At 47.2% G+C, this 14,441-nt stretch overlaps 1 protein-coding gene across 2 annotated transcripts in view; it reads right to left on the reverse strand.

The window, feature by feature from the left end:
• The window catches only part of LOC144729779 (sprouty-related, EVH1 domain-containing protein 2-like), a 49,203-nt gene that overhangs the window by 33,692 nt on the left and 1,070 nt on the right, over positions 1-14,441 (reverse strand). The window lies entirely within an intron of this gene.

Here is a 14,441-nt window from a genome sequence, read left to right on the forward strand (position 1 = left end):
CATAGCTGTGACCAGGGATCGAACTCAGATCATTTGGGTTCACAGCGGGGCGAGCAATTCACCGCCCCACTTATCCACCTCACGCATAAATGTATTTAGAAATCGTTTTCAAAATATATATATCAATGTGAATGTATGCAGGGTAGTTTCACGATTTTGGTAATCATTGGTATAATTCTAGATTTGAAGTTTTCGTGACTGCAAGGGTCCATACTCTTTGGTTCTTTCGGTAAAGTCACGTAGAAGGGAAGTAATACAATAATAAAAATAAAACATAATAAAATAAAAATAAATAATTATTATGTTTTATTTTTATTATTTTATTACTTCCCTTCTACGTGACTTTACCGAAAGAACCAAGAATATGAATCCCTGCAGTCACGAAAGCTTTAAATCGAAAAATAACATTTTAAATAAAAATAACTAAATTTAATAATTTTATTTTACATTTTTTTTTACTTTCACCTACGTGACTTTACCGAAAGAACCAAAGAGCATTGGTATAGTATAATCACGAATGTTGATTTTTGCTTGGACAGAGTATGCCAGCCAACTTTGTCTCTAAGTGAAGAATAAATAATTCGTACCATCTTTCTTGATAACCGAGCGATGCTCATAAATGCTCATAAAACACCGCATTGTTGGACACACTTAGATGTGTACTGTATGTGTGATGAACTTTATTTTTCGCACCGTGCGTAGCTAACCGTGCTAATTAGAGGTGCGAAATGACAACGTTTAAATGACGAACCGAGGTTCTCCTCCATGCTGGGTAATTCTGTCTGACGGCGCATTCAGCTTCCCCACACGTATCAAGCCATTGCCTTAATCCATTAATAAGCGACGTTTTATGAAAGTAGACACAATTACCTTCAAAATGACACCACAAATGTATTATTAGGATGATTAAACATGTTTTGACTATGAGGTTGCCGAATTTTTTGAAACCGCCTGCCCTCAAGTGAGTTACGTAAAATTGCGGCTAATTTAATATTTTCCAATGATTATCTGGGACAATGTTACCCGCGGCAGCAGCAGCAGCATCAGCCACACAAACAACCACCATTGAGCTCCTCTGTTTCACTCCAAAAAATCAAATGCAGTGAGTTGGAACTTTTGAAAGTGTGAAGTCAATGGACTGGAATAGCGCAACGGAGCGAGTTCCAGCGACTGAGGCCCACGGCCAAATATAAGTAACCGCCACCACCGCCGCTGCCGGCCAAGGCGTTCATTCATCTTTGGCAGAGGGCTGCAATGCGGCGAGGGTAAACATGGTGGTCACTTAAGATTAAGTAATTTCTAAACAACGCAAGCACCTGGCTCGGATCACCCCTGTTTGCGCGACTACACCGTGCATCTTGTTTTGCGGTAAAATAAAACATTGCCCACTGCCAACATCAGCAGCAGCAGCAGCAGCAAAAAGACTGCCCCTGGACAAAATCCAGATGCAGTCACGTTCAGTCCCACCACAAGGCGGCAAAGGGCACGAACTCTCTTGCTGGGGATGACGGCGTCCGGCGCGGAAGCCCTGCAGGGCGCACCGATGGGTTAGACGCCGCTTGAACGCCACGCGTAGAGCGCAGCGCCCCCCCCCCCCCACCTTGTCTAAGTCGCAGTGACGCGGTGCAAATAATATTTCCACCCCCGCAAAAAAACTAACGCCGAGGGAAAAATATTTTAAGGGGATTTTATTACGAGACGAGATTTGCGTCTCGACGCGAATCGTTTTGCGCGCCTTTGTTGCGCAATTAATTCATTTAACGGTTTTTAACCGCGCGAGAATAATTTTACCTTTCGCATTCGTCCAAACGAACGAGGTTGTGGGGGGGGGGATTCGTCTGAAAAGTTAAGCGACTCCGTGCTCAATTTTCCCCCCCTTCCCTCCGCCACCGTTCCAGCAGCACCAAAAATCTTAAAATCGACACCGACTCCGAGACCGTGAATAACCACTCAACACCGACACACGCCCATCTCTGCATGGGAAAAATGTGTGGGCGTGAGGAGCGCGGGTGTGGTCGGTGTGGACGGGGCGCAAAGCAGGTGGCTTCGTGCACTCGCCGGTGCCCGAGCCTGCGTCCCCCACGCGGCTCTCCCATCCCGACGACGCCGCGTCGCCGGATTTGCCGTCCCGCAAAAAAACGGTCACGGGCTGAAGTTCGCGGGAGCCGCCGGTTGAGCAGAAACGCGTGCGCGGATCGAGTGGAAGATTCTTTGCAAAGAGGAGAAAAAAAAGATACATTTTAAAATCGGTCACTCGCTCGCCCGCCTGCGTCCGCACGTCGTCGAAATATAAATACAGCAACAAAAAAGCTGAATAAACTAAATATTTTCCTTAGGCCTGTACGCTAGAGCACGGACAGGGTTTTGTCTTTCGAGGATGAAAAAAAGGCACACAAAGAGGAAACAAACATTTAAAAATAACGCGATATGCAGATGACACCGCCAGTGCTTTTGACTAAATTATAACCGAAGAAGTCTTGATTTAAAGCTTTCGTGACTGCAGAAATTCATACTTTTTTTTATCTTTCGGTAAAATCACATAGATAGAAAAATAAAAAATAACCCCACCCCCACTTACCCTTGGGCTGCACCCATCTCAGGCCTATTATATAACACCCTGCTTCACCAGCTCTCTTGCTATATTTTTTCACATGAGGACGATTGCTTGTGTTGCGATCGAAACGTCGTGATTTTTATTTATTATTTTTCTATCTACGTGACTTTACCGAAAGACCCACAGAGTATAACCGAAGAAATATTAGCATTTTTGTTTCTTCGGTGTTGTCACGAATTACCAGGATCAGTTGAGGATTTATTCTCATTTGAAGTTTTTTTTGTCTATCTAGCACATGTGGTGACCTCAACGGAGGTGACATTGGTTTGAACGTCAGCAGCGAGACTCCAGCCTCATCTCTCCCCCCCGGGCCAGCGCTACGTCTCACACACACCTCAATTAGTCCACATGCGTGTGCCGCACGCCTTAATCTGGGCAGGGATCGTTGTTGATTACGGGATCTGACTCACAGTCACAAATTTAGCGAGTTCAAACCCAGGCGGTCTGGGTGACTCAGAGGTCAGTCAGAACGCTGAGCTGGCACTACTAAGATTAAGCCGGGTTCTTAAGTGGAGTGAGTTGGTGGTCGCAGCCCGCTCACCAATGATGGGGCACCGCGGTGGCGAGATATTATCTCCCTCGCCCGGAATACAGGAGGACGTGGGTTCGATCCCAACTCTGACGCCTGCTGTATATTTGGGGTTTGCATGTCTCCCTCTCCCCGTGGTTGCGTGGATTTTCCTCCGAGTCCTCCGTTTTGTCCCTCCACATTTAGAATCAAGGTGTGTTGAGAGTATTTAACTGCTAGAAAATTCCACGTGATCAGCCACCTTTTTTTGGGGGGCTATTATTTTGTTGCCAGGTCCATTCGGATAAAAGCGCTAGACAGCTCAGTGGGCCTTACCTGGTAAAAAAAAAAAAAAAGTTTCCTTTTAGACTCCACGAAAAAATCCCATCACAATTCATTTGGTTAGTACCTAAACTGGATAACTAGTGCACAGAACATTAGTCTCGGTGGCAGAGCCGTTGGGAAAGTGCTGTCCCATACCGCATGGAACAGAGGGCGCTTGAGAGGATTTCAGAGGTAGCTCTGTGGTATCCACTTGCATGAGCTGTTCTCAAACACAAAGGGCTGCACTGTTTTACAAGATCCGAATGAATGCTTGATCTCACGACATGACATCGATAGCACCATTGGCGTAAAATTCGGGGGGGAAAAGTTGACTTATTCACAACGCACTATGGCCCCGTTACCTGTTTTTTTTTTGTTAAATGTGCTTGTTATTTCCTGCAGCATGTTAAAGTATGGACTATATATCACAATGCCAACGAGGGGCAAACGTTTCCTGGTGAGTCGTGTACAGTCCTTTGGGACAAGTCCTGTGAGCACCTACGGAGGCCAGCAGGGCACACAAGGGCGCCATGGTGGCGAGATGTTAACCGCCTCTCCTGGTACACGGTAGCTCGTAGGTTCGATCCCAACCCTCACCCCTTGTAAATTTGGAGTTGTATGTTCTCTCTCTCCCCGGGGTCGCGTGAATTTTTCTCCGGGTCATCTCGTTTTTTCCCCCTCCACATTTAGGGTATTTCGATGCTGCTATGAAGTGCAACGTGATGAGCCAATTCATCGTTTCTGGCCAGGCCGCTTCTGAAAAAGAGCTATATAGCTCAGTGGGGCCTTACCTGGTCAAATACAAATGAACAAAATGAACAATTTTTATTTGAGATGGTGTCACTTACACCACGCACACCTTGCAGCAAGTCTCCCTTCCGTTGATGCTCACCACACCACACAAGGTAATCCACTTGAGGCCCAGTTAACAACGGGGCATTCCAGTTCAGGTACGTTTCATTGCCACTAGTTTTGTGCATCCGAACTACTAAACCACTGACACCGCTGAGTAAACTATATGAAGACAAACAGATACAAAAATGGCGACTGAGTGGTGGTGACACCACAGTGCTTGTACCAGACTAAGTACACGTAGTGTGTATACATATGCAGCGACCACAGCGATAGATTGAAAACGAATTCCTTAAGAACTGCTTTTTTGCACCTCCCGTTAGTACGGTTGGCTACATACGGCGCGAACGATATGAAATAATTACGTGGTTAAGATTTGTGCCCGTGAACTCTCCGATGTGTTTTCGGGTTGTACCGTGTGTCGCCTGGCACGATGTCTGACGTTTCGCTGCATGTGCAGGGGAGCTTCTTCCAACACGTGGCGCAGCCCGAAAGCACGTGGGGCGGCAGAGCCGTGCCGGCACAGGAAGGAGAACGCCTCAGTGGCCGCACTTCTGTTGAACATCGTTTGCACTCCCGTTGTCGTTAAATTCGCAACGAGAGTGAAGCTTGCGTAAACAAGTGTGTCTCGGGCAACCCATACGAGGGATAAAGTCCGGGGTTTGGTAAACGATAAACAGCAAACGCAGCCCGGGGGAGAAGCCACTCCTTCACACCGAGGGACCGGCGATGCCAGGACGGGGAGCTGCAGTAAAGGTCGGAGACCTCGGGGAGATGGTAACAGGAAATGACTCGAACAAGGGGCTTACTTAGCACTATTGTTACTCGTGGTCAAATTGTGTAATGCTCACTGGCTGAGAGCTTCCAAAACGCACCAATTATCATGAATTAATCACGTGTTTTTGTTCCTTCGTAACCATGAATATCCCACCTCTGGGCAAAGCACCCCCCCCCCCCCCCCGAGGATCTTTTCACTCTTCACGACCTATTGCCACCTCCATCCAATACGACCCTCCGAATCTTCTAACCCTTGGACGAGCCGTCGAATTTTTCTGCCCATCTTTCGCCTTCCCTCCGCGCATCTCGACGTTCTCCGTCAATTGGTGCCTTGTTTGCTAACTGCACCGCCTTTCACATTCGCCTGCAAAGTGCGAACACCAAACGGCGAAGCCTTCGCTCGTGGTCAGTTCTGCTTGTGGGTTTGTGTCAAACTTCGATGGGGCAGGGTTGAACATCACCTTGGCCCTCTGCGGCCGCCTGGAACGATCTTCCTTACGATATTAGGAAGCCACTGGAGCGATGATGCACCTTTAAATCATCGTCTAGATTGAAAACTCATTTCTTTAGAACCGCTTTTTGTATTTAGTTTGTTGTACTTCCCCCGCACCACCGATTAGCACGGTTGGCTATGTACAGTGCGAAAGAAGTTCAACATACGTGCATACATTAGCCGCATCAGGTGGGCCGATAAGACCCACACTGCTCTCATCCCCCATTCACTTCTTATTTTTTTCTACATATCATTTCACAACTGCAGCGCCGAAGTACCCGGTGGTCAACCTTCGCTCGTTCGGGAGCCGCTCTTTCTCCTCCGTTGGCTCCACGTGGATCTGCTTTAACCTCGGCAACCTGTGCTGTCGCCTTCCTACCGCTGTTCAAGTCCAGGATCAATATTTTCCTCGAGTCCTCTCCCACCTATGACCGCATGCCTCTTGATAAAAGGATTTAAAATATAAATTTAAAACATGCCCACTCTTTCTGTACAGCATCTCGAAATGTAGATAGAAAAGTACAAACGTCAAAATTGCGGACATTATCAAAGATGCGCGTTTTTGATGCACATAGCAGCATAGTGGGGCTTTAAGGGGCCCTGCAGTGAGAGGCTGAGAGACGTTACGTAACTCGCGTCACGATACTCTCTCTCAGAAGCCCTTTCCCCCATGCCTTTGCCCCCGTATGCCGACGCTGTGGTATAAAAATCCACACCACGCTGTCGTTTTTTCATGATGGTCATCCACGGCACGATAGGACGCGGAGAGACAAAAAAAACACGAAGCCGATCGTGTTGCTTAGCGTCATTTGAAAGATGACTGCGAAATGCGAAGAGATGAGACACATGAACACAGAAAGTCTAATTTCATCAAAATTAGTTAATTCATACATACAAAGATTTCCCGTATAGCCTTAACAGACTGTTGGGGCAAGCGCTGTTAGCGAGCACCTATGAAGGCCGGCATGGCACACGAAGGGGTGGGTGGCCAGCACCACGCCCGGCCACCTTTGTCTCCCGAGTGGCGATGTTTACTACACACCGTACCAGGCACTCTTTTGAAGCCGAGTCGGCCTAGGGGAGGCCCAGGTCCGGTTCAGATAATCGTCACTGGCGTTGGTGACTGTGAGCGGGAATCGAACTCGAGCGGCCAGGTTCATAGCGCAACGCCATAACCGTTACCACTGGCGCTCCACACATAACAACTTGATGCAGCTAATCTGGCTGTGACGGTCCCACCTGATGACGGAGACTTGTGTTGCCTCCGAAACGTCGTGATTTTTGTTTTTTATTTTATTTTATTTTCATTAATTTTGACCTACGTGACTTTACCGAAAAAACCTAAGAAGCTGACAGATACACATATGCTTACAAACGTGCCTCGTATTGGGGCCAGATGTATTTCAAATAACTCCTCTATTAGGTGATGCAGAGACATCTCTCTGCTTTATAGGTTGCAGTGCAGAACAAACCACAGCATCGCATCCTCTCCCTGCACCATTCAACAAAAGCAAGATGACATTACATTGTGTAACAAATTTATATTTATCTTTTGTTCCTGGGTAGTAAGTGTTATTTCCAAATTGCTTATGCCTCAAAAGCACAGAAAATGGCTATTATTCCCTGCAAACTTTGTTTTTGTGACCAGAACAGTGATATTTTGAAATTTACATATTTTCCAGAACATTCAAGATATATTCAGTGCTGAGTAAATTTGGAGTAACTTCGAGAACATTCTAGAACTTCCCAGTAACATAAATAGTAGTATAAATACAGGGGCCTTAAGCCCACCAGTTCAGTTTAGTTCCAGCTGCCTAAGTGGATGCATATCTGCATTTTTCTGAGAGGGCATCAAGAGGCTGCAAGCATCCGGCAGACGCATTTTGCTACGTCTGCGGCCAATTTATCAAGACAAGAACGAAAAAGTACTCTGTGGAAGCATCTGCTACGATGTGTGAGGCCAACAAGGCATATTTCGGCATGCCTGTCAAAGATCAAGACAAATCCTGGGCACCTCATTTCACCTGCGAGCAATAAAAATAACTCTGGAAGGTAAGATATACAATTGTTGTTCGGAATTTTATGTTATCAAATTTGTGACAAATTTAAAAATTGTAAAAGTTTTTATTTTTAAAATGTTATTCAATGTTATTGGAAAAAAATATCATATATTAAAAATGTTGCGAGAATCTCTTACACATTAGTCATGGCTGAAATAAATGTATTTTTGTAGGATGGTACAGAGGGGAAAAGAGAGCCCTGAAGTTCGCTATCTCAAGAATTTGGCGGGAACCCACTGACCACTCAAGCAACTTCTACTTCTGCATGGTGGACCCTTCCAAACGTCGAACTGGCAAGAATGCACCTGCTATCACGTATCCGGACCTTCCTTCATCAATCGCCCCGGTGCCACACTGCCATGAGCTTCCCGTACCCACTCCTCCTGAGAGAGCAGCTGTCTTTAGAAGAGAACAGCAGGACGGAGAGCAAGGAAGACGTTGTAGATCCAGATGACAATTTCAGAGGTGGAGCTGAGGAGAGAAACCCACACTACCCCAAACAAAAAGACCCCAACGACTTGATCAGAGATCTTGGTCTCACCAAGTCCAATGCCGAGCTTTTGACGTCTCGGCTCAAGCAGTAGAACTTGATGTATGAAAGTGTGCAAGTCGCAGATCAGCGGAAGCGTCACCAACCTTTTTGCAGCTTCTTCACTCGTCAAGATGGGCTCTGCTTCTGCCACAATGTGACCAGTCTGTTCGAGGCAATCGGGATCACCTGTAACCAGAATGAGTGGCGCCTCTTCATTGACAGCTCATCCAAGTGCCTCAAAGTCGTTCTGCTGCTCCATAATGGTAACAAGTACCCGTCTCTTCCCCTGGCCCCACTCAGTGCACCTCAAACAGGATTACAATAGCATCAAGACCTTTCTGGACGCCTTGAAGTATGATGAGTACGGATGGGAGGTCAGGTCATGGGAGACTTCAAAATGGTGGCATTCCTGAAAGGTCTCGAAGGCGGTTTTACCAAGTTTCTCTGCTATGCCTTTGGGACAGCAGGGACACCAAGGCGCACTATCACAGGTGAGACTGGCCACAGTGGACCGAGTTCTCTGTGGGGAGGAACAATGTCAAGTGGGAGCCGCTGGTGGACCTCCGGAAGGTGCTGATGCCACCACTGCATATCAATTTGGGCCTTATGAAACAATTTGTCAGAGCTGTAGATAAGGAGTCGGCAGCCTTCATGTATCTTCAATACTTCTTCCCTAAGATGTCTGATGCAAAGGTCAAAGCCAGTGTCTTTGTCGGGCCACAGATGAAGAAGATCCTGGATTGCAATCAATTCCCCAAGCTCACTAGTAAAGAGAAAGCGGCTTGGAACAGCTTTGTCGCAGTGGTTCGTGGCTTCCTGGGCAATCACAGGGTCGAAAACTACGTGGAGCTGGTTGAGAACTATGGCACAATGGGCTGTAGGATGTCCCTCAAAGTCCATATCCTTGATGCTCATCTTGATACATTTAAGGAGAACATAGGAACGTACTCGGAGGAGCAAGGCGAGCGCTTCCACCAGGATATACTGGACTTTGAACGCCGCTACCAAGGGCAGTATATAATGAGAACATGATGGAAGACTACATTTGGGGGCTGATTCGTGAACGTATTTACAGTATAATCATAAATCTCGAAAAACTACTCACTTCTAAATCTTTTGTAGTAATTTTTGTATTACTTTAGTGTAAATACATGTACATTTTGATTCATATGTTGCTTTTTTCTGACTATGTGAACGAAAAGACACAAATTTCTCACTGAAAATAGATACATTTCAAAATATCACTGTCCTGGTCACAAAAGCAAAGACTGTGGGGAATAATAGCCATTTTCTATACATTTTAGGCATAAACAATTACGAAATAACACTTACTACCCAGGAACTAAAATTGTGTTACCTAGTGTTATTCGAGTGAGCACACCCCCCTCCCCCCCACACGCACCGTGGACGTTAACGAATGCCATTCCTAAACAAATTCACAACAACAACAAAACACGGCAACATTTCCAGTCCAAGTTAATCCATCTTCACTGTCCATTTCTTTTTTGACGAATAACTTTTGATAAACCTACAATTATCAAAACGTGCTCACGACAGGGGCCACTCTGCGGTCATCGGGGTGGGTTTCGAGTTTCGGTCACCCAGATTCTTCAAGGCTCAGGATTTATTTTTTTGCACTTCGACACTTTTAAATGGCACAAAAAAATGGCCGTTAGATTGCCCAACATTTTATGTTGATTCGTGCCATCGCCGTCATTCCAACGTGGCTACATTTGTTGTAAGACGTGGCCACTTTTTGTACACTTAACACGTCGCAAATATTTCTGCATGTGGCGCATTTGTTCACGTCAGCACGTTTCCATGCAGTGCTTGCGTATGACCCTCTATCATACGGCAAGAAAATGTACGCATAATTTGTATGCGAGATGTTTACTATATCGCCTGGTATACAGGAGGTCGTGGGTTCTATCCAGACCCTGACCCCTGTATGTTTGGAGCTTGCATATCTCTCTCCCCGTGGTCGTGTGGATTTTTCCCCGGATACTCTGGTTTTCCCCTCCACATTTAGAATCAACATGCGTTGAGAGTATTTGGTTGCTATAAATTTCCACATGATGAGCCACTTCGTTGTGCTATAATATAATTTGTGGCCAAGTCGCTTCTGAATAATAACTATATAGCTCAGTGGCCCTTACCTGGTAAGATAAAAATATATAGATAAAATTGCATGCAACATTTGCGAATCTAAAAGCATCAATTCTCAAACGAGAATTTCTGGCCACTTTATTTCGCAGAATTACTGAAAAATTGTCCTAAACTGTAAAATACACTGCTGCTTTTAATTACAAAAATGGCACACAAAATTAAGAATTACTGAATGGGTATATGGTGTTTTGGCACACACATGGCGGTACAGTGTACTCAGAAAGATTATAAATGTACCCACCATCCATACATTCCAGACAGAAACTAAGACGTTATTTTCAGACAGCTTATGAATAACTGAAAGCAAGTTGACAAACTCAGTTTAGTGTTGACATGATATAGTTTCGTTTGTCCGTGTATATTGTCTACATGGTATTGTATTGTTTTCCCTGCAATGTCCTCATTTACCCAGGAAAGCCTCATCACTCTTTTTCAGGAGGCGAATTGCCCGATGATGCTGGATGTAATTACCAGCGAAACGTCGTACTCAAAAACTGTTAATGTTATGGATTCACTCTTCAACACACCGGTGGGCTAAAGTAGTGAACTATTTGTCTTTTGCAACGTGACACTTTTTTGATGATTGGCCGTGTCGGGTGGTGGAGGGTTACGACACATTTATAAATAACGCGATCTAAGCCAAACACTTTATTATGAAGGAGGGGTCCTGCCAATGACTGCTCAGTATATTCCAATTGAATAACTTGCAGATAATAACCTGCAGGAGCGCCGCGGTGGCGAGATGTTAACTACCTCGCCCGGTATGCAGGTCATGGCTTTGACTGTATATTTGGAGTTTGCATGTTCTCCCCGTAGTTGTGTTGATTTTTTTTCCGGCTCCTCCGCTCATTCCCTCCACATTTAAAAACATGCGTTTATTTTATTCGGCTGCTACACATTTCCACGTGATGATAAGCCACTTCGTTGAGCTATCATTTGTGATAGCCAGGTCGCTTCTGAAAAAAAGTTACATCGCTCAGTGGGCCTTATTTGGTAATAAAATAAATATTAGAATAATCTTTAACGAAAAATTGTTTTTATGAAAATAACGCCGGCAACACAATAGCCTACACTTGCGAATGACATCACCAGGTGGTGGCGGACTATGTTATGGGAGTAACCAGGGTGGGCCCGCTGGGTTCGAACCGGCGACGCTCTGCAAACTTTCCCACGGCTGGTTCGTGTCACCGCCATTGTCTCAAATGCCCCCGAGAGATGCACTGCATTGGAAGGCGCAGTCTAAACAACACAATTATTACAACGAAGACGACGACGATGATGAGATTCAACTAATATTCGCTTATTAATTGATATTCATGTACGGAATAATTCCATCATCAACATGTATTATTTACGCCGTGCCTCCCAATGCAACGCATCTCAAGGCGGTGGGTATGAACAAAACATGATGATTATTCGATGCAACGAAACAACATGAGCTCAGCAATCAATATCCGTCGATATTCACGGTGGACTCTGTAAAATATTTTTCCTCGCCCGAATTCAGGTTCGGAGTGTTGGGCGGGTGGAGGTGGGTGGGTGGTGCTCCCGAAATAATTCCATGATCAGCCGTCTCTATTAATCATCTATTCATCGTCAAGACACCTTCACCACGATTGCACCACCATTAGCAGCAGCACCACAAACTGCATTGAGGCGGCGGCGGCGGCGGCGTTGCGCGGTGCCCCTCTGTTTTATGAATGGACAACCCCGCGTGACCGCGGCGCAGCCAATGGGAGCCGCTCTCCTCGCGCGCGCGGCTGCCCGGGGCCAGGCCTCCGCGGCGCACGAAGCGAGCGGGCGACGGCCGGGGGCCGAGGGGGCCGAGGGGGCCCGAGGGGGTGGGGGCACCGGTCGGGCCCCCCCCCTTCCCCGCAGCTTTTCCTGCTCCCCTCCTCGCTACCCACATCACGATCCCCCCCACCTCCTTTACCCACAAACCACCGCTGCCACACGCAACACACAAAAAAATCCCCGCCGCTCGGCGGTGGTGGGCGTGGAGCGGCGGCGGCCGCGCGCATTCACAAAAGCCGGGGCCCGGCCGCCGTCGTTTTGTGAATGAGCGCCGCGTTAATTCATCACCGAGGCGAGCGAGTGCGCGAGCGCGTTCCCGCGGCATCTACCACCACTAAACCACCACCATCAGCGACAACAACAACAAACACAACCACCAACAACAACCACAGCCATCGGCCGATTTTTATTCGTAAAAAATATTTTTTGTTTTGCGTTTGCACGATGATGCAATCGTCGTTCATCATTATCATTACCGTCATTATTATTCGCGTGTTGTAATTGAGTCAGGATGGTGGTGGGTGGGGGGGTGCACGCGAGGTGCGATTTTGGTGTTTTTTCTTTCTCTCGTTCTCTCGCCCGTGGCGGCCTGGGCTCGGGTGGTGGTGATGGTGGTGGTCGTGATCGCGATGGTGCCGAGCTCGAGGAGGAGGAGGCGGCGGCCTCGGGGTGGTTTTTTTGTGAATAAAAAGAAATGCGGCGCAGTCATGAATGAAAGAGAGAGAGATAGGCAACGGGTTCCCTCTCGCAGGCTACAAATCCAGACGTCTGCACCGCACGGACATCGCCTACATCATGCATCGACACCACCGCCGCCGTCACTAGCATTGGCATCGTCACTACCATCGGTAGATGCAGTGGCACCTTGACCACCATGTGATGTGGCCATGGGTTGGTTCACCATCATGACTCAGGTTACACACTCACACACCAGCTGGCTACATCTCACACCACCACAATCATCACCTGCATCGTCACTGCTGCCATCAGGAGATGCAGCAGCAGCACGAACAGAACGTCACTGGCGGTGTCAACCAGCACCATCAACCGAAACCCATCATCATCTTCGTGGGATGTGGCCACGGTTTACCCCCTCATAAGCAGATTACACGCACCACGGATATATCTCAAATCAACCCCCATTAACATCATCTGCAGCAGCAACAACATCACCAGCGACATCGACAACGCCGAACACAATCACGAATGAGCCGCGGCTTTTCCCTCACCGCACGGATTTCCCATCGCTTCACACCGCCACCATCAACAACAACCACCACCATCATCATCATCAAACAGCACCGGCAAAATGCCATCGCCACCTCAATTCCCTCGTGCAATACAGACTCCCCCATGAACATCGCCAGCAAGCGATACCATCACGGGCCGACATGATGAACACCCCGTGTGATTGATGATCGGTTGTTCACATCCAGCAGCAGCAGCGTCAATACCATCAGGATCCCTCGGCAGAATTAGCAGCAAAACAAACCACCATCTCCATCAGCAAATATCACCAGGAGTCGTCAGAGCAACATCCATACCATCGCCAGCAGCAAAAGCGAACACCACCATCATCATCACGACTCCCATTACCGTCAGCAACATCACTACCATCAGCTGGAAACAGCAGTAACGGCAGACGTAACGACACCAAGAATTGTGAATGACTCCCTCACCACCATCGGCAACATCACCAGCACCAGAGTACGGCACCATCAATGGCTGTAGCAGAAGCACCATCATCAGGAAAATAACCTCACAACCATCACGAATTCTCCCTTCACGGGTCCCACCACAACCATCATCACCACCATCACCACCAGCAGCAGCTATACTCTAGCATACACAATCACCAAGACCATCATGAAAAGATGGATCTCCCCGCAACAACCACCGCCACCATCATCATCATCACCAACGTTAGCCACCACCATCATCACCATCACCGACATCGCCAGCAGCAGCAGTACCATCATCACCACCAACACGTCCATCACCACCAACAGCGATAACACGACAGCGACGACGGTAGTAGGCACTCGTGCGGCGTAGAACGTCGCGAATTCCAGCGAAAATAAACGACAAAAATAGGAATGATATTAGCAGTGATGAGATGGTGGTGGTGGTGATAACAATGGTGTGTGAAGGTGGTAACGATGAAGATAACGATGATGTGAAATTGGTGATGTAAAGCTGCTGGTGGTGGCGGTGGCGATATGAATGAAGGTGGCTGCGTAAAGGTGGTGGTGGTAGGAGGAATGATGGTGGTGGTGATGTGAATTTGGTAGCGATGGTCATAATACCATTACTAAATTGCA

This window comes from Lampetra planeri, chromosome 33, assembly GCF_965212315.1.
Source record: "Lampetra planeri chromosome 33, kcLamPlan1.2.h2, whole genome shotgun sequence".
Taxonomy (NCBI): domain Eukaryota; kingdom Metazoa; phylum Chordata; class Hyperoartia; order Petromyzontiformes; family Petromyzontidae; genus Lampetra; species Lampetra planeri.